Source organism: Trachypithecus francoisi, unplaced genomic scaffold (assembly GCF_009764315.1).
Source record: "Trachypithecus francoisi isolate TF-2019V2 unplaced genomic scaffold, Tfra_2.0 Lachesis_group5, whole genome shotgun sequence".
NCBI lineage: Eukaryota > Metazoa > Chordata > Mammalia > Primates > Cercopithecidae > Trachypithecus > Trachypithecus francoisi.
In genome coordinates this window covers 79,408,536-79,428,186 of record NW_022681470.1, presented here as the reverse complement: position 1 = coordinate 79,428,186, position 19,651 = coordinate 79,408,536, and positions in this window count along the sequence as shown.

Sequence of the window (19,651 nt, the reverse complement as noted above, 5' to 3'; positions counted from 1 at the left end):
TGCACATATTTCCCTTCTCTCCAGTGGTTTGCTCTTTTTGTTGGCTTATTCTGTTGCCAAGTAGCCACACAGTACCCTTACTCTTGGTAGCAGGGGGTATCTCTTCATTTAGCTTGCTGGGCTCTCTAGCCATTGTCCTTTGGTCTTTCTTGCACAGCCATCGTCTCAAACGAGCGGCATGTAGTGGTGCAGAGCTCCCTACCTACTGTGTCTTGGCACCCTGATGTTTTACCAGTCAAGGTTTCAGGAGTCCCAAGATGCTAGCACCTTAAGCCCTCAAGGTGACTGGAGAGCCACCAGGTTTGTCACACTTGACCACAGACATGCTTATCTACCCTGGTGTGCCATATAAAAATGATAATCTCCTATGTGTGTCATGAATGTGAAAAACTTCGGGAAGCCCATACAAATCCTTCCTCACTACTCACTTGATTCATAACCCTATTCCCTATTCTATTGAAAGGTGTTGGAACAACCTCCTAATGGAAGAATCCAAGGGTCTATTTTGTCCTTCTTGAACTTTCTTCATTGTTTCCTGCATTGAAGTTATTCATCTTTTCTCTTGTCTTGGTGGCTGTGACTGTCTATTAAGTAGCTCCCTCATCTTCCTCCTTGACTATTCTAGTACATTAGAGTTCATGGAGTTGCTCTTTGGTTCCTCTTCTTCTGCCAGTGTGCTGTCTTGAAGTTCTCTTGCTATTACCTTTCTGTTTGCTTTATTTCAGATATTTAATCTACCTTTCCTGGCTTCCATTATTTTCTCAGGTTGGTAACTGTCAAATCTATGTTTCTAGTCCTGTCCTGTCAAAATTCCTCCTGGCTCTGCAATATTCCCCTGGTATTTCCAACATGATGCCCACTATCACCACATACTCAATATATTCAATGCTCAACCCAGTATTTAACCAGATTCTGTCTCTGTCAATTGCACCATGGCTTCTTAGACGTTTAACATTTCCCTGTTGGATTGTATATACTTTATAAAACATGACTGACCATAACTCTTTCCTGTGGGGCCCCATGTTGGCAATAAGACATTTCAAATCTCTCCATGTGGCATTTAGTCCCACCATAAAGTGATTCTAATCTGTCTCCAGGCTCCTTTTCTGCCATTCCTCAACATGTACCCTTGCCCTATCCATACTGGACCATCAAAATTCTTTGAACATTTCCCTATTCTATGCCTTTGCTCATGATGCATCCTCTTTCTGGTATGCTCCGCTCATCATGGTTTTAATTTCCTTTTGTAGCTGGAGTAGGTGCTGTGATGTGTTTCCTCTCTTAGGACTCAACTACTTATTCCCCCCAGCTACAGGGAGTGTTGATGGTAGAAAAGTGGGAGATGAGCCATACAGTTAATGATTGACATGGGTTACAGAGAGCTCCATACCTAAGGTCACACTCCCCTTCCTGGAGGTAGCCCACATCCTATGACTGGTTGATTCTGGGTTATATAAACTTGGCCTCCCTTATCCAATTAAAGACAACTGGGCCATTCCAGTTTCATAACTCACCCAAGGGTAGGTAGAGACCTTTCTTGTGTCTGCACCTCAGCCCAAATTTCCATTCTACCAAATACTTCTTCCTTCGCTCTGCTACAGGTATTGATCCTAAGAGCACTCCCCATTGAAGTTCCTGCATGCAGACGTCTATTTCAGAGTCCACTTCTTGGGAAACTTAGTCTGTAACAGTAGCCTTCCTTTAATTTTCTTGAACTTCTGACCTTAAGTGATCCACCCTCCTTGGCCTCCCAAAGCACTGAGATTACAGGCATGAGCCACCACACCTGGCCCTTGTATTTTCTAATATGAATTATTGAGGTCTATTCTGACCTGCTATAGTATTTTGTTTGTATGAGTAGACTAGGATTCATCCCATTAAAATAGAGTTTATTTTGGACTTCTGTCTTTGTACTTGATTACCATCTCCAGGAAGATACACCTTCCCAATATTCTCAACAATACTGGGCAGGAAGATACACCTTCCCAATGTTCTCAACAACATTGGCTGAATTGGCATTTGCTCAGCAATGGACACCTGACTGTTGTTAGCTGAGGAGAAACATCCTTTGCAACAACTCCACTTTAGAAACAGGTTGCTTCTGCGCCCCACCCATAATCTTATTTATCTCATATATTAATCTGGTAGACTGGATTACATGGTGGTGACAACTCAAAAATTCAGTGTCCTCAAACAACAAAAGTTTATTTCTGACTCATACTATGTGCCTCCTGCAATTGAGCTAAGCATTTTGTTATGCTTTAGTCTCCTTCCAGGGGTCAGGCAGAGAGAAAAGTCACTCTCCAAAACATCGCTAGTGTATGCACCTGAGGAAAAGGGATCTCTTAAGGGTCTCACTGCATCGATTAAATACTCTGGCTCAGAGTGGTCACTTGGCCCTTCTGTTTGGAAGGGCTGTTTGGAAGTAATCACATGGTCCCACAAAGTCATAAGAGGGCTGGACGTGTAGTCCATGTGCCTAGGAGAGCTGAAATGATTCGGTTAATAGCTCCAAGACCACCTCACACCACTAGAAAACTGTGCCCTCACACCAAGTGTGCTGGTTTCTGTGTCTTCCCTTGGTACTGACAGCCTGATTGTACACTGTGAGAGTTGCTACATCCACAGACATAGTTCCTGACTCCAGTCAGCCCTGTGGTCATCAAGAAGCCCAGAGCAGAGGTGTAGGAAGCAAATCCCTGGAGGAGGGCTGCTTTGCCTTGCACACTTTCTAAGGGAGAATCTGCCCTGAGTATAAACCTCTTCCTCTTGAAGAAAGGTAATGAGAATAGAACGGGTAAAGTAATCCGTTTCTGAATGAAAATTTTATTTGATCAAAGGATAGACCACTCTGTGAAAAGTCAGAATTTTGATGCACGTACATATCCACACGTACACACACAAACATATACATGAAGCACTTCTAACATAGTATTTTTGAGTACACCGTCAACTCATAGTGACCTAAGTAATCCAGCAAGGCCCTACAGAGACCTATGTCAATGATAAGCAATTAGCACAGCCATTTTTAAAAGAATTAATTGTCCTTTGAAAGTAGTTGAAATTGGATTTTTAAAATTTGCCTCTTCAGACTAATTTATGTGTGCAAATTGCATTACTTATAAAGAAAGGGCTTGGTAGCCAAAATTTTGTAGGGTTGCATCTTGAGTACTAAGCCTGGTGTGTGGGTTTCCTTGATTTTTTCTACACAAAATGTAATTTGCTTGCATAAAAGGAATAAGACTTTTTTTCCTTGTTTCCTAAAATATTTCTAGGCTGGGTGCAGAGGAAGAACAAATCTTGTTTAATTGCTTTAAATAATTGTTTGAAAACCTGAATGGGGTTTCAGTTTGGAAATAGCGTCCCATAAAGAATCGGAGAATTCCTGAACATTTGTGTGTATTTGTATGTTTTAGACCAGCTGTATCCAATATAACTTTTATGGTGTGGAATTGTTCTATATCTACACTGTCCAGTGTGATAGCCACTAGCTTCATGTGTTTATTGAACACTTGAAATGTGCCTAGTACAACAGAAGAACTAAATTTTCAAATTTTGTTTCATCTTAACTTATTTAAATTCAAATTTAAATGGCCACATGTGGTTAGTGAATACTGTATTGGACAGTATATCTTCAGACACTTGACCCAGAGCAGTCTTGAGCCTGAGTGATCTGACAGCCTGGAAACCTTACTTCCTGGCCTGGCTGTGGAGATGTTTGCCTGTCTGTGGTGTAGACCTCACTCTACCGTGCTGTACCTCTCTTGCCTCTGCACACATGAAGGATCAGAAGTCCAAAAAAGGCATGTGGCTTTTAAACACTTTTAGATTAGGTAACTTTGTGCAATTCCTTTAGGATTCCTTGGATTCCTAAAATGTGCTAGGCGCTGGGATAATGCACCTCAGTGTGAGGTGGTGTCACAGACAGAAAAGTCTTGCCAGGGATCCTAAGATATCTCCTTGGACCTCCCTGTCCCCTACTTTTTCTGCCTTCCCAGGTCACAATCTCATTTCCTTTGGCTGTGACATTAGTTCTATGCACTCTGGGAGATCTATTTTATTTAGGTTTCTTGACCAGACGTTTTGGATGTATTTTAGGAAGGCAAATGGTCTTCTCCCCCTTTTCACATTTGGTGAAAATTAAAAGGACACAAAATCATCAGGACTCTTAGAAAACATGAAAAGAGGTTAGATTCCATACTCTATCCTTAATACTCCAAATCACTCCAACTGCAGCTAGCAAAACTGAGACTTGATGTTCTCCAATCCCCAGTGAGCTAGAGTTTAACCCACACAAATCTAGAAGACTCCTTTCCAGTAGATGGATCTCAGCACATTTGCATTGAAGTTACTACACACAGAGTCAAAAGGTTTAAGTAATTCCAGGTGATGGGAGAAGAAGATTGAAGACAAAGAGTTGGCAACATCCCACTCATCACTGGCACCTCAGCACAGAGTGAATGTAATTTAATGTTTTGTTTAGTTTAATTCAGTTCATGACTTTGAAATAATGTGTCTCATATTTAAAAATGAAAGTCAGTACTACATAGTAATGTTGCTGACTTTTATATAACCATGTAAGAACATAAACATCAAAATGAATTTTCCTCTTCAAAATGGACAACTCAGGAGGGAAGCTGCTTATTTCAACAATAATGCCCTTGCTGAGCCACTCAGATCTATCTTCTGGCTGTATAGTAAACACATCTTTTCAATACTCTTCAAAATATTAGATCAACTTCACTATTCGATGGTAGATTCTATCTGGAGGAATGGCAGGTGGTTATAAAGATTACATGGAATCACAAATAGATTTAACTTATTTTCTTTTTTTTATTTTTGAATACCCAAGATTAATTCAGAGTCACTTAGGTAAGAAAAGCTGGGTAGCACAACTTTGGCCAAAACCTTCGTGTCATTTAATCTTCCCAGCAACCACACAACATAACTGTAAAGGTGTTACTGAAACACAAGGGGTTCTGTCTCAGAACTGCTGCTCACCATAAGGAAAGCCAATCACTGAGACAACAAGTATTGCCAAGAAAGAAGGCTTTAATCAGGTGCTGCAGCTGAGGAGATGGGAGATCAGTCTCAAATCCATCTCCCTGACTGACTAAATCAATGCATTTTGATGTTTATATTCTTACATGGTTATATAAATATATAAATGTTACTATGTAGCACCTGATTGAAGCCTTCTTTAATACCTATTGTCTCAGCTTATATAGCAGGGAAGAAATGTCACCATGCCTGGGAAAACAGGAATTAGGGATGAGTAAGGAAGAGGAGTTGGTCAACAGAGAGCAAGTCGTTGGTTAGTCAACCATGACCAGTAGGGGGTCTGATGGCTCATTGTCCAAATGCAGTGATCTGGTGAGTTTCACCTCCTTAATACTATCTGGGAACACTGATGGTTGGTTTCCTGAGAAATAAACTCAAATAAAGCAAATATAACCTCAAGTTTTAAAACTGGGAGGATCAATTTCTATGTTTATTCAAAGAAACCATAAACATCAACTCTATGGGACTGATATGGTTTGGCTGTATCCCCACCCATATCTCATTTTGAATTTCCATGTGTTGTGGGAGACACATGATGGGAGGTAATTGAAACATGGGGGCAGGTCTTTCCTGTCCTGTGCACATGATAGTCAGTAAGCCTCATGAGGTCTGATGGCTTTATAAGGCTAAGTTTCCCAGAACAAGTTCTCTTTGCCTGCCACAATCCATGTAAGATGTGACTTGTTCCTCCTTGCCTTCTGCCATGATTGTGAGGCCTTCCCAGCCATATGGAACTATAAGTCCATTAAACCCTTTTTCCTGTATAAATTATCCAGTCTCATGTATGTCTTTATCAGCAGTGTGAAAACAAACTAATATAGTAAATTGGTACCAGGAGTGGGATGCTGCTGAAAAGATACCCCAAAATGTGGAAGTGACTTTGGGACTGGATAATACACAGAGGTTGGAACAGTTTGGAGGGCTCAGAAGAAGATAGGAAAATATAGAAAAGTGTGGAACTCTCTAGAGACTTGTTGAATGTCTTTGACCAAAATACTGATAATGATATGGATAATGAAATCCAGGCTGAGGTGGTCTTGGATGGAGATGAGCAACTTGTTGGGAACTGGAGCAATGGTGACTCTTGCTATGTTTTGGAAAACAGGCTGGCAGCATTTTGCCCCTGTCCTAGAGAATTGTGGAACTTTGAACTTGAGAGAGATGAGTTAGGGTATCTGGTGGAAGAAATTTAAGCAGCAAAACATTCAAGAATGTACTTGGGTGCTGTTAAAGGCACTCAGTTTTAAAAGGGAAATAGAGCATAAAAGTTCAGAAAATTTGCAGCCTGACAATGTGATAGAAAAGAAAATTCCATTTTCTGAGGAGAGATTCAAGCAGCCTGCAGAAGTTTGCATAAGTAACTAAGAGCCAAATGTTAATCACCAAGACAATGGGGAAAATGTCTACAGGGCATGTCAGGGACCTTTGCAACAACTCCTGTCATCACAGGCACAGAGGTTTAGGAGGAAAAAATGGTTTTGTTTGCTGGGCCCAGGGTCCCTCTGCTGTGTTCAGTCTAGGGACCTGATGTCCTGTATCCCAGCTGCTGCAGCTGTGACTAAAAGGGGCCAAGGTACAGCTCAGGTTGTTGCTTCAGAGGGTGGAAAACCCAAGCCTTGGCAATTTTCATGTGGTGTTGAGCCTGTGGGTGCACAGAAGTCAAGAATTGAGGTTTGGGAATGTCTGCTTAGATTTCAAAGGATATATGGAAATGCCTGGGCCCAGGCATAAGTTTGCTGCAGGGGTGGGTCTTCATGGAGAACCTCTGCTAGGCAGTGCAGAAGGGAAATGTGGGGTCAGAGCCCCACACAGAGTCCCTACTGGGGCACTGACTAGTGGAGCTGTGAGAAGAGGGTCACTGTCCTCCAGACCCCAGAATGGTAGATCCACGGGCAGCTTGCACCGTGGACCTGGGAAAGTCACAGACACTCAACACTAGCCCATGAAAGTGGCCAAGAGGGAGGCTATACCCTGCAAAACCACAGGGACAGAGCTGCCCAAGACCATGGGAGCCCACCTCTTCCATCACTGTAACCTGAATGTGAGACCAGGAGTCAAAAGAGATCATTTTGCAGCTTTAAGATTTGATGGCCCTGCTGGATTTTGGGCTTGCATGGGTCCTGTAGCCCCTTTGTTTTGGCCAATTTCTCCCATTTGGAGTGGCTGTTTTTACCCAATGTCTGTACCCCCACTGTATCTAGGAAGTAACTAACATGCTTTTGATTTTACAGGCTCATAGGTGGAAGGGACTTGCCTCGTCTTGGATGAGACTTTGGACTGTGGATTTTTAAATTAATGCTGAAATGAGTTAAGACTCTGGGGGACTTTTGGGAAGGCATGATTGGTTTTGAAATGTGAGTACATGAGATTTGGGAGGGATCAGGTGTAGAATGATATGGTTTGGTTGTGTCCCCACCCAGATCTCATCTTGAATTCCCATGTGTTGTGGGAGGGACATGGTGGGAGGTAATTGAATCATAGGGGCAAGTCCCCAGCCATGTGGAACTATAAGTCCATTAAACCCTTTTTCCTTTATAAATTACCAAGCCCCATGTATGTCTTTATCAGCAATGTGAAAGTGGACTAATACGAAGACAATTGGGTCAGTTTTAAAGGCAGAAAATCCACTCTCCCAGGTGCTAACCTAAGCAAGCTGAATGCTGATTGGGCCATGGTGCCAGCAGATGAGTCCCTGCATATGGAAATGTTTATTAAACATAGTGGTGCTGCTCTGCTTCTCCCTGTAGGTGACATGAAGGGTAAAAGGGCCTGGCACTTTTTTGCTGAGTTGGAAACTTGGCTTCCTTGCTTTTCTCTTGTCTCTCTCTTGCACTCATATTGCTAAACCAGTTTCTGTCTTGCTACCTCAGGGCAGGCCTAGTCAAACCTTACCTGCAGACATCCTTTTCTGTTCTGTCTCTTTTCTTCATCTGGTTGGTAGAAGGTGAACAGATCCTGGGATGTGGCTTTGGACTTAGAATAGGAGAACAGGATGGGATAGGTCCCCACTTAGGATTCCAACCTTGACTACATGATTCAACTATCCTTGTCAGATTCTTCTGGTTGAATTCAGAGACATGGGTTGTGTTTACAGTAAAGTGTTCCTTTGCTTCCCTTTGATGCTTTGTATGTGCAGCTGTCTTGGGAAGTGGAGAGAAATTATCTTGTTCTCCTGTTAATAGCCCTTTAATCATGACATCGTTTCTAGTGGCATTGTCTTTGCGATTTTATAGAAATATAAATGGATACTTAGAAAGGCTACGTGGCTTGCCTCAAGTCTTAGATTAGGAGCTGGGATTAGAATAAGGTCTACTGGAAGTGGTATGCTAGAGCTGGCTGGCGTCAGCTTCTGAGAACTTATTATCATCATTTCTTACAACTCCATGTGCAGTGACGTCATATTGATTTCTTGAGATGAGCTGTGATTGGAGTACTTACACTGTGGAAATGGGAAAATGTTATAAATCGGAGCTCTCTTCCTCCCCACTGGAGAGCTGGTTGTTAAAGATTTATCAGAAAAACAAAACAAAACAAACATTTACCGGCACGCCACTGGGTCTGTGTGACTCCAAAGTCCGTATCATTTTCACTATTTTGTGGTCCTTTATATGATTAACAACACTGGTATTGAAAGAGTTGGGTTTCTACCGCTTGGCACATTTGGATTGCATGTGTTATTTGTGAGATCAGGGATTTGTTCCAGCGTGGGCCAGGTAACTGAGTTTGGTCCAAAGACCACGACGTGAAAGAAAAACACCTTGGTGTACACTGCCCTTTTGCACTCAGCCTCCCTGGCTCCATACAGGTATGCTGCCCGTGAAAGGGATTAGATAAGTGTGGATAGCTGTGTGAACACATCCCCAACTTCTGCTCCACTAATGGAGAGTTATGGGCAGTTAGAATTGCTCATTTCACATTAGTAAAACAACAGAACTCATTGTTGTACAGGAGGCAGATAGAGAGTATGAAAAGTATGAGAAGCAATCCAAGTTCAGGCCTAGCTTGCTAGTTGGATAGCTTAGGGCAAGTAACTTAACTTTTCTGTGCTTCAGTGTTTGTATCTGAAATATGAAGACATTATCATCCTAGAAGTAAAGAATTGGAGTTAGTTTTATGACTTAAAAATACCTATCACAGTGGTTTTATCAGACACATGGTAAATGTTCAATTAACAATGGCTTTTAAATGCAGACTTGTCACAAGCTAAATTCTCCTGTAGCTGATGGCTAAATTTTATATATCTTGGCAATTTGTAATATATCTGTGTTTATCTGTTCTCCTGATTAGAAAACCCACTTCCAACCCACTTCCAACAAGAACCACATCTGAGTGAAATTCTAACCCAGAACTTCATGTTATTTGTATTGGATAGCAGTAGGGTGGTGGGGACAAGGGGCTCTGATTTTCAATTCAAATTCCATCTGTGCTACAAGCTTATTATCTTTGGGTTGCTACGTTTATTTCCTCCTATGTAAAATGGAACTAAATAACATCCTCTACCTCATAAACTGTGAGGATTAGCTGAGACTTTTGTGAAAGTGCTCAGCACATTTCTTCATATATAGCTCAGTACAATGAATGTTTGCAGTTTTTGCTACCACTGTTATCACAGATTTTTAAAAGTCTGATGTGCTGATCCACATGTTTCAAGATAGTCATATTTTAGAGGTCGGCCTGGCTGAAAGGAGAGCATTGAGAAGTGGGTCCAGGGAGGTGGAGAACTGCTCTGAGAACTCAAGAATCGTGCAGGTGAGCAGGTGTGAATGAAGATCCCAGCTTCCGACTTAATGACAAAGATGGTTTATATGCAGTAATTTTATAAAATAAAGGGAGAAAAGCAAGTTTGACTCCATGTGGTCCAGGCAAGGGCTAGGATAAACAATGTGAAAATGCTGGGTCATTTGTTACTATTGATTTATGTTTTGGGTGATGGTGTGGTAATTGCTCTTGCTTTGTGTGCCTGGTGTTTCCTAGGAGCTGTGATGCTAACGGGAGGTGGGAGAATTCAATACAGATCAAGATAATTGAAAACGAGTTTTGCACAGAGAGCCAAGTGGTATAGAGTGGCCTCCTTTGTGCTGCTTTCAGTGTGGGAATGTGCATTTGCTTATAATTTAATGAAAATGCCCATGAAGACAAATGATACAGTGCCAAATTTTTAGCCTCTTTGAAGAATTTCCTAAGTGTTAGAGACTTTGAAATTAGACTGAAGGGCTTACATAATCACTAATTTGGTTGCAAGGTTGAAACTTCGATTGTCCAGTAAAAATGCCAATTGGCCAATCCAGAGACGTGGCCAACCTTTCACAGAGGCCTCAAATGCTTTCTAAAACTGGCGATGCTATTGAGACTGTATTGGAAATGAGAATATCACAGTTTAGTCAAAACTCTACAACTATTTTATGATAAATTTATGTTTGTAAGTGTCAGTTTTTTTATTCACAAACTAAAAGCATTGAGCACTAGGCCAATGGCAAGCCCCTTCAGGTTCTGATTAAATAATATGGTTTGTCCCCCATAGTAAAACACATATGCACATGTGTTTAATTTCAAGGGTTCTGAGTCTCTTAGAACCTTTGGTTAAATTATCATAAGAGTTTTTTATAATTCTGAGATCAAGGGCCAATATATTTTCTTAGGAAAAATTTAATGATCCTTTTCATTTTCCCCGAATTAGACAATCAAACGGTACAAATTAATTTCATTTTCTTGTTCTCACAACCTGCAAAATCTATTCCAATAGATGTTTGCCTTCATCTTCTAACATTTTCTCTGAAACTATTACTAACAAAGAATGAAGTATAGTACATTCTAATAGTGTTGTAAGTCTTGCTTCATAAAACAGTGAATTTTGAGCGAAGATGACATGTTGCATAATTTTGCTATGTCTACACAAATGAATGGTATAAAGCTTTAGGCTTGGGTGAGAGGGTATTGTGCAGTACAATCTGAATTGTAAATGTTGTTTAATACAGGGGACTTTGTATCTGCTTTGGGTGTTCTCCTCAGGAGACAAAAATGTCAATTTTCCTTTTTAGAAAGGAATCAGTTGGAGAGAATGATGTTTGCAAAAGTAGGGTCCACTCATCACTATCCTAGATTCATGTCCCTTTTAGACACAGATAGACCCTGGGCAGAATAGCACTGACTGGGCCTTTTCCTAATGCCCTGCTGCAGAGTCCCCGTGTGATGGCTCCCCAGCACTTGGACTCCCCGTTACTTGCAACGAACCTGCTCAGCTCTTCAGAGGAATTCTGCTGGGCCTTGTCACTCTCCTTGACCTCAGCTCATAGTAAGCTGGCTTCTAACGAGCTTGCTTCAATGCTAGTTTTGCCAGGTCAGATGTTAACACCTGGGAAAGGTCAGGCTACCATGAGGCTTTGTATTTTAGTCTGAGGGATCTTACCACGTGGTAGAATGCTGTGAGTGTTGGCTTAGGCATGACGGACTCTTCCCTCTGGCCCCAGGCAGAAGGTCACATGCTTGGAGCAGAGCAGAGGACATTTCCCACTTCTACACTCCAGATGGTCTTGGCCTTGCTGGAAGCGGTCACAAAGTGGCTTTGGAATTCACTCACACAACATGACGGCACTTTGCACAGGTGGAGAATGGTAAGTATATTGCAGCTGAACTGGAACTGGAGTCAGACCCCTAATGTCTTGCCACGACTTTATGTGGTCTTGCATTTTGGAATATTTGTGTTTCCACTGAGTCAAGGACAAAACCTGAAAATTAACAACTGCTTGAGGGTCTGGCTTCGGTTTGAGAAAGTGCAGAGCTTGGTGGCTCAGTCCCCTCAATCTCACATTTCTTAAACTGACCAACTGATATCCTGTCTAAGATTCTACATTTTCCTACATAAGTTAGGTGTATTTTCAGAGAAATCCGGAGCCTTTGTTGAAACTAGCAGGTTTTTTTTTAGTTTGTTTGTTTTTGTTTTTGTTTTTTTGTTTTAGGTTGAAATATACACTACCTGAGGGTGGATAACTCATGAACTCTGTTGACAATTATATTTTTTGTCTTTTTAATTAACTCATTTGGAGACAGTGTCCTGAGGACCTAAGCCTAAGAATCTTCAAGATGGAAGAGTAGAGTGAGCAAGGAATGAGCCAGAGGGCTCTTGTTCTCTCTGTGCAGCTCTGGGCAGCCAGCAGGTGGATATGGGACTTGGCCTGCTGGAGGGGCCCTGGCAAGAGGAGCTGGCAGGAGCAGATGGCAAAGGTCAGTGACTCCACAGTCCTTTTCCCCTACTGCGTAAGAACCACACTAATATAAAAACAACAAGACCAAAAAATCAAACAAAAAAGATAACTGGAGTATATCAGCAAAAATACACAATACAATAATAAGTTATCAATTAAAACAAATTGAGGCAAGAAAATTAAATATTGAAAAAGTAGGTCAGGTCCTGGGGTACAAGCTGGGGATCTTATTGCAGAAATTCAGATTATAAGGTAATTAAACCAGAGTACTATGATTGAGCAGACAGATTTGAGGACAGAAAATACAGTCCTGGGTAAATGATTACCCCATCCCTTTGGCCTGCAGGGAGAAAATACACCAATTATTTAGAGGGGCCAAGCTCTTCCTGTTACTTGGCTCCTAAAGAAGGTCTCCCCTGGGCTTCAGGCACTGGGCATAGAGAGACGTAGTGGAAGGTGTTCCCTGTGGCAGCTGCACATAAAAAAGAAGTGGATTTACTAAGGCAATTAAAGAGTTCCTCCTGGAGGCCACAGCCCTGATGTGTTCCTGAATGACAATAAATTCTGTGGGGAGCACAGCAACATGGTCTCAGGGTATAGGTCTCTGATGGCTTAACCAGTGCTAAAGAGAGTGTTAACAACACACTTCAGCCAATAACACTACAGTGTAAGTCTTAGAAACATTTACCTTCAAATTTAAATCTCGTCTCTGCTGGTTCCCAGCTTTGTGATTTGGCCCTCTCTGTGATTGTCTAACCTCTGCGAGCCTGTTTCCTCATCTAAAAGACGGGATGATTGCCTCGTGGGTTTGATTTGAAGATTACGAGAAACATGGACCCAAAGTGCTGTACATGATGCCTGTCACATAAAACATAATACACAATACACAATCCCAATAAAAGCCTCTCATCCCACAAGAAGCCTGCTCTAGAAAAAGATGAAGTATGGTCATTTCCAACCTTGTTGACTACAAGAAATCTTTTTGTCATCACATGTTTCTCAGACTCACACATGACAGGAGTTTTACTTTCAGTACCACTCAGGGAAAAAATGCATGACTGTCACACTTCACACTGTAATTGGTTAATCCTAAGAGCATGCCCACGCACTTGCAAAGGCATAACACTATGTGAGGGAGGCGTGTGATCCTCAGGATTTTCAGCATCACCCAGGGCCCCACCATGGCTCTGGGGCCCATGGCTCTACCAGGACCAGATGTGGCCCTTGTGGGTCATGTTGTTGGTCTATACCCCTTGCTCCTGCACTGGCCCCAATCCTCATCCAGAGCAGAGACTGAGGAGGAGGTGGACCACGTGCTCCTGGGAGCTGAAACTCTACTTTCAGGAATTAAGGCTTAACAGGGTCAGTGGGGATCTAAATATCCCCATATGCTACTTTGTAAGCATAGGTACTGGGTTGAATAGTGTTTCACCATCCCCAAAATTATGTCCACCCAGAACCTCAGAATATGACCCGATTTGGAAATAGGGTCTCTGTAGACGTAAGTTAGTGAAATTCAGACCAGGTCATACTGAATTGGGGTGGGCTTTATAAGAAAGCCGTATAAAGACACAGAGAGACACAGATAGAATGCCATGTGAGGAACGAGGCAGAGACTGGAGGGAGGCACCTATCAGTCAAGAAATACCAAGGCTTGCCTGCAACCACCACAGGTTAGGAGGGAAGCACAGAATAGATTTTCTCTCAGAGGATCTAGAATGGACGACTTTGCCAATACCTTAATTTCAAACTTATGGCTTTCAGGATTGTGAGAGAATAAATGTCTGCTCTTCTAAGCCACTCTGTTTGTGGTACTTAGTTATGGCAGCCCTAGCAGACTAATATACCATGTATGCTCATTCTTTCATAGTCTTTATTGATTGCTTTTCCCCTTATGATTAAAGTATTAAATATCCATCATAAAACTTTTATAAAATACAACAATGCAAAAAGAAAAAATATATTATTTCTTACTCCACTGTCTGAAGGTAAGTGTTCTAAACATGATGATCTTTCTTGCCTGGACTTCTGAGTACAAATGTGTGTGTGAATTATCATTTTTTAAAAATTTAGATGATCAATATGTGTGCTTCTGCATTTCACTTCTGAGGAGGTAAGAGCAGAAAACGGAAACACGTGCAACCCAGTTCTTTTTAACATCTTTAGGTAACATTCATAACAACTTTCAATCTTTCTCTATACCAGAGAGAGTGGCCCACTTGGCAGGGAGGCCCTCCCATTTGTGATGGACGGATGCTGGCAGATGTCTAGTAAATTTAGCACTTAGTTCTAGCTTCTGTTCAACTCCACAGTGTCCAGGAGATAAGACAAAATTGGTAGAATGTAAAATCCTTGACAGCCTCTGGGTTTTAGGACTTAGCATGTCTTTATCATCAAGTCTGTTTACAAAGAAAAGTCTTTTGAAGGTTTTCCCCGTGGAACAGAGTTATTTCAAAATGGCATGTGATGAAAAGTTACACGAGCTTCCAGCAGCCTTGTCCGCTCCTGACAGGTTACAGGGCGAAATTGCTCTTGGCAGCCCAGGTTAGCCCCTTGAAGTAAGCCTGTTAGCTCCCTGGCTCTGTCGCAGTGTTAGCTGTGTCTGTCACTGATGGCAGAGACAGCAGGAGCAAGACACTGAAGCAGAGTACAAGTCCTCGGATGATGAGACTGGCAAGGCTCAGCACCCGCCTTTCCTCAGACATGAAGGGGTCTGTGTCCTTCCCTCAACATGGAACCAAATGTCTAGTGGTGGCCTGAAGGATCTCAAACTAGTGCGGTAAAGGGGTATAGAGTCTCCAACTGTGAACCCTGAAAATCTAGACAGGTCTTAGTTAATTTAGCAGGTTTATTTTGCCAGGTTAAGGACATACACCTGTGACACAGCCTCAGGAGGTCCTGACGACATGTGCCGAAGGTGGTCGGGGCACAGCTTGGTTTTATACTTTGTAGAGAGATATGAGACACCAGTCAATATGTGTAAGATGTACAATGGTTCAGTCCAAAAAGATGGGACAACTTAAGGCAAAGGAGGGACAACTCCAAGCGGAGCAAGGGCGCCCAGGTCATAGGTAGGTAAGAGACAAATGGTTGCATTCTTTTGAGCTTCTGCTCAGCCTCTCCAAATGAAGCAATCAGATGTGCATTTATCTCAGTGAGCATAGGGGTGACTTTGAAATAGAATGGGAGGCAGATTTGCCCTAAGCAGTTGGGCTTGAGTGATTTTGGGGCCTGAGATTTATTTGCCTTTTGCACAACTTTCCACTACCTAAAGAGACCTCACTACCCTTTGATGTAGGAGCTGCAGACTAAACCTGTGTTTGTCTGGTAGCTAATTATGAGCCCAGAGGTGGTGAGGCTGCAGTGCCTGGCCACACCCAGCGTGCAGAGGCGGCAGGCCTAGGGGTTTTCTTTCTTTCTCCCCCGTACTCCCTGCCTCCCTCTTTCCCTCCCTCCTTTCTTGCTTCTGTTCAAGTAATTTAAATTATTTGCCAAAATATAAAACTCTGGAGATTTTGTGCCAAAGAAGGAGATAGGTTCTTTGGTTTGTCTAGAAAAAGCAGAAGACTTGGCATCACTTGTCTGCTTTCCTCCATAGCGACTATTGCTCAAAGCTGAGTGGTGGCTCTGTCTAGACTGGACCTGTGCTGTCCACCTCTCCGTAACCGCAGGCTCAGCGTCCCTCTTTCTATTATTGCCTGGGCCCCGGGGATATACTGAGGGCGCCCTGCCTACATGAGCAGAACATGCTGTGTTCTAAGTCATGTAATCATGCACCTCCCCCGGCACCTCCCCTCCTCCAGAGGCCTGGAGGCCCTTGCTCTGGTTTCCTTCCGTGAATGCATCTCACCCTGAGAGTCACATAAGCCACCTGACCTCAGGTTCCTCATGTGGGCAAGAGGACTGGGCTAGATGCAGGATTTCTGACTCTTCGTGCCCAGGGCAATGCCGAGGACACCTTACTTAGAACTGGTGGCATAGCACCCACTGAGCACTGGCAGCCTTCTACTCTAGATTCAGGCAAGAAGGGGGATGCATTGTTGGTAGGAAATTCAAAACTCCTAAAACTCACTGAAAGTCTGCCTGTTACTTTTGATCACTCAGTGACAAAATACCCTACCAAAAAATGTTTTGCTGGTCTGAGTTCTCAACAATTTCTGTGGCTGCTGCTGAGTTTTCATAATATATAAACTTAAACATAGCATAGTTTGTTAATTATCCTTTAAAAAACATTGTAATTTACATGGAGGTTTATTTGAAAAGCTTACAGTTAGGCAGCCACCCCATCACACATTTCCCTGAACGTATTTGCTTGTCAGTGAGTTTGTAATTGTTTAGAACCCTTCAAGCACTCCTAGTGCAGCTCCTGTCTCCAGGCCCTGCAGAACTACATTTTCCTGCATTTAAACAGTAGTTTCAAAATAAATAACAATTGTGCAATGAACAGAGAGAAGAAATAGAACTACATTTGCATAAATTGCCATTCTTTGTGACCACTTGGAATTTTTATTTGTTTAAAATTTTAAAACATTGAAACACTATAAACTGTAAGATGTAATATCTGTATATGTGTTCATATGTCTATACATATTCATGTGAGTTTAAATTATGAAATAACTTACTAAAATGGAATAGTATCTGCAAAACTTAAATTTATTCTTTTAAAAATATTATTGTTTTAAAACTGAAGAGCAAAGCTAGAAAAAACAAACAGCATTACATCAGCAGTACAGCTAGTCATCTAAATTGTGCTCTTTATAGACACTTCTGTTTTATTTAAATGTACTTATTAGTTACTGGAGAGTCATTTATATGACATATTCCACTGCAACCAAAGAATCACATTTCAAAACTGTTAGGTAAGTATAAAACTTTTGAATAAATAGCTGTGCTTTTTCTCCCTTTTTGTACTGTAATATTTATTTTCTCTCATATTTTAATTTTATTTTCTTATTTAAGAGCATGATTTTCTATATGTGAAATTGGATGAAAGCAAATTTTCTCTGTTTCCTCCTAGGTCATTATTAGTATTCTTTTCATTCATGATTATTACTAAAAATGATGAGGCATAGAAGGGCAGGGTGTTAACAAATGACTCGTCAACAGAGCCAGATGCATGGGGTAGGGCTGCTGGGAAGGCCCATGGTGAGGCAGGTGAGGCTGAACTGTTTGGGTAGGAGCCAGGTGCTGGAGACCCCTGGACCTTCCCTTCCACACCTCCTTTGCAGCCCTGAGCTCTTCTGAGGAGCACAGGAAAGCATCTCTGACCCTTGGAGACATTCTGCAAATATTAGAGTCCCCTTCCAGCTATGACCTGACTTGCTACCTCCGCCCGCATCAAAATCACTCCTCTCCGCAAAAACGTCCAGACTGGTTTTCTACTTCCACTCTTGTCCCCCATGGCAGTTAGAGTAATGTTAAAAGTGCGTCACATTTGTTCACCTCCTGCATCAACACCCTGGGATGGCTGCATCCCTTCACTCTGGGAGTCAACTCTAGCATCTTATTTTGACTGTCAGCCTCCCTGCCTGACTTGGGCATCTCACCTCTGCCCTGGGTTCTGTACTGTCACTGTAATGCATTAAGCTCACTTCTGTCTTAGGGCATGGCACTTCTGTTCCCTCTACCTGGACTGTTTTACCCCTGAATCATGGTGTGATCCTGTCCTCAGCCCACTCAGATTGTGCTCCAGTGTTCCCCTTCCCAGAGACATTACTGGCTAAACCAACTTGTGTTCCCCAACCCTCAGCTCTTGATCCTGCTGCCGTTTGCTTCACAACCCTTAGCATTACCCAATGCCTCATTTATTTATGCTTTCTTTACTGATTTATAGGTTGACTCTCTCACCCACTAGAAACTGAGCATCAGGGGGTAGGGGGCAGCTTTTTTCTTGGTCGCCTCCTTAATCTCAGATCCTAGAAAAGTGTCTGGTGCATCGTGGACACTCAATAAAAACTTGTTAAACTATTGAATGAATGGATCTCAGAGTCTTCTTCTAGCCCATGTTTCTAGAATCACTTATTAATCATCCATCATTCATGAGATACTATGTTAGGGGTGGGCAGTTTTCTGAAGAATTGAGAAAGTGGTCTTCATTTCCAGGGAGCTTACAATATGAAGTGGGAGAGGCTCAGGATGGATGAGTGATCACAGCAGCTTTAACCATCATTAAATTACTAAACAGAACAACAAACCAAAGTAGCCTGAGGGTTAGGGAGAAGGAGGCAAAAAAAGTGATCAACAGCTAAGGGAATAATTTGGTAGGTCCCTAGCCCAGTCCTTCTAGGGCTTACATTAATTGTCTCCTGAAGTCCTGCTTATGTGTTATCTTGGGAGACGCGAATGCTTTAAGGGTTCTTGTCTGCTGATGGACTTTTTAATTGCTCTATTTTTCTGGGATTCCTATGTATGCCCATATAATTTGTATAAACATGAGAGTATTGGTATAAATAATAAGAGTAATACTTTCTGTTTACCTTGCTTTTATAATTTTCAAAACCTTTCATTATCTTTTTTGAAATCTTCATTTGGTAGTTCTTATTATCCTTATTTTACAAATGGGGACAATGAAGTTCGGAGAGGTAAACTCTTTGTCACACAGCAGACAATCTTGGTTTTGTTGTTGTTGTTGTTGTTGTTGTTGTTGAGACAGGGTCTGGCTCTGTTGCCCAGGATGGAGAGCAGTGGTGCTCCAGATCACAGCTCACCACAGCCTCAATTTCTGGGCTCAAGCAATCCTCCTGCCTTAACCTCCTCAGTAGCTGGGACTACTGGTGCACACCACCATGCCTGGCTAATTTTTTATTTTTACTTTTTTTGGAGAGGTGGGGTTTCACCATGTTGCCCCAGCTAGTCTCAAGCTCCTGGGCATAGTCAACCCACCCACCTTGGCTTCCCAAAGTGCTGAGATCACAGACATGAGCCATTACCCTTGAAGGTAAGGGATTTGTATTAGGGTTCTCTAGAGGAACAGAACTAATATACATATAAATGTATATTATATGTACATATAATCTGTTAAATGTACATATAATCTGTTAAATGTACATATAATCTGTATGTAATATACATACAGATATACATATAAAAGGGAGTTTATTTAGTATTAACTCACATAATCACAGGGTCCCACAACAGGCAATCTGCAAGCTGAGGAGCAAGGAAAGCCAGTCCGAGTCCTAAAACTGAACAACTTGGAGTTGGATGTTCGAGGGCAGGAAGCATCCACATGGGAGAAAGATGTAGGCTGGGAAACTAGGCCAGTCTAGTCTTTCACGCTCTGCCTCCTTTATATTTTAGCCATGTTGGCAGCTGATTAGATGGTGCCCACCCAGACTGAGGGTGGGTCTGCCTCTCCCAGCCCACTGACTCAAATGTTAATCTCCTTT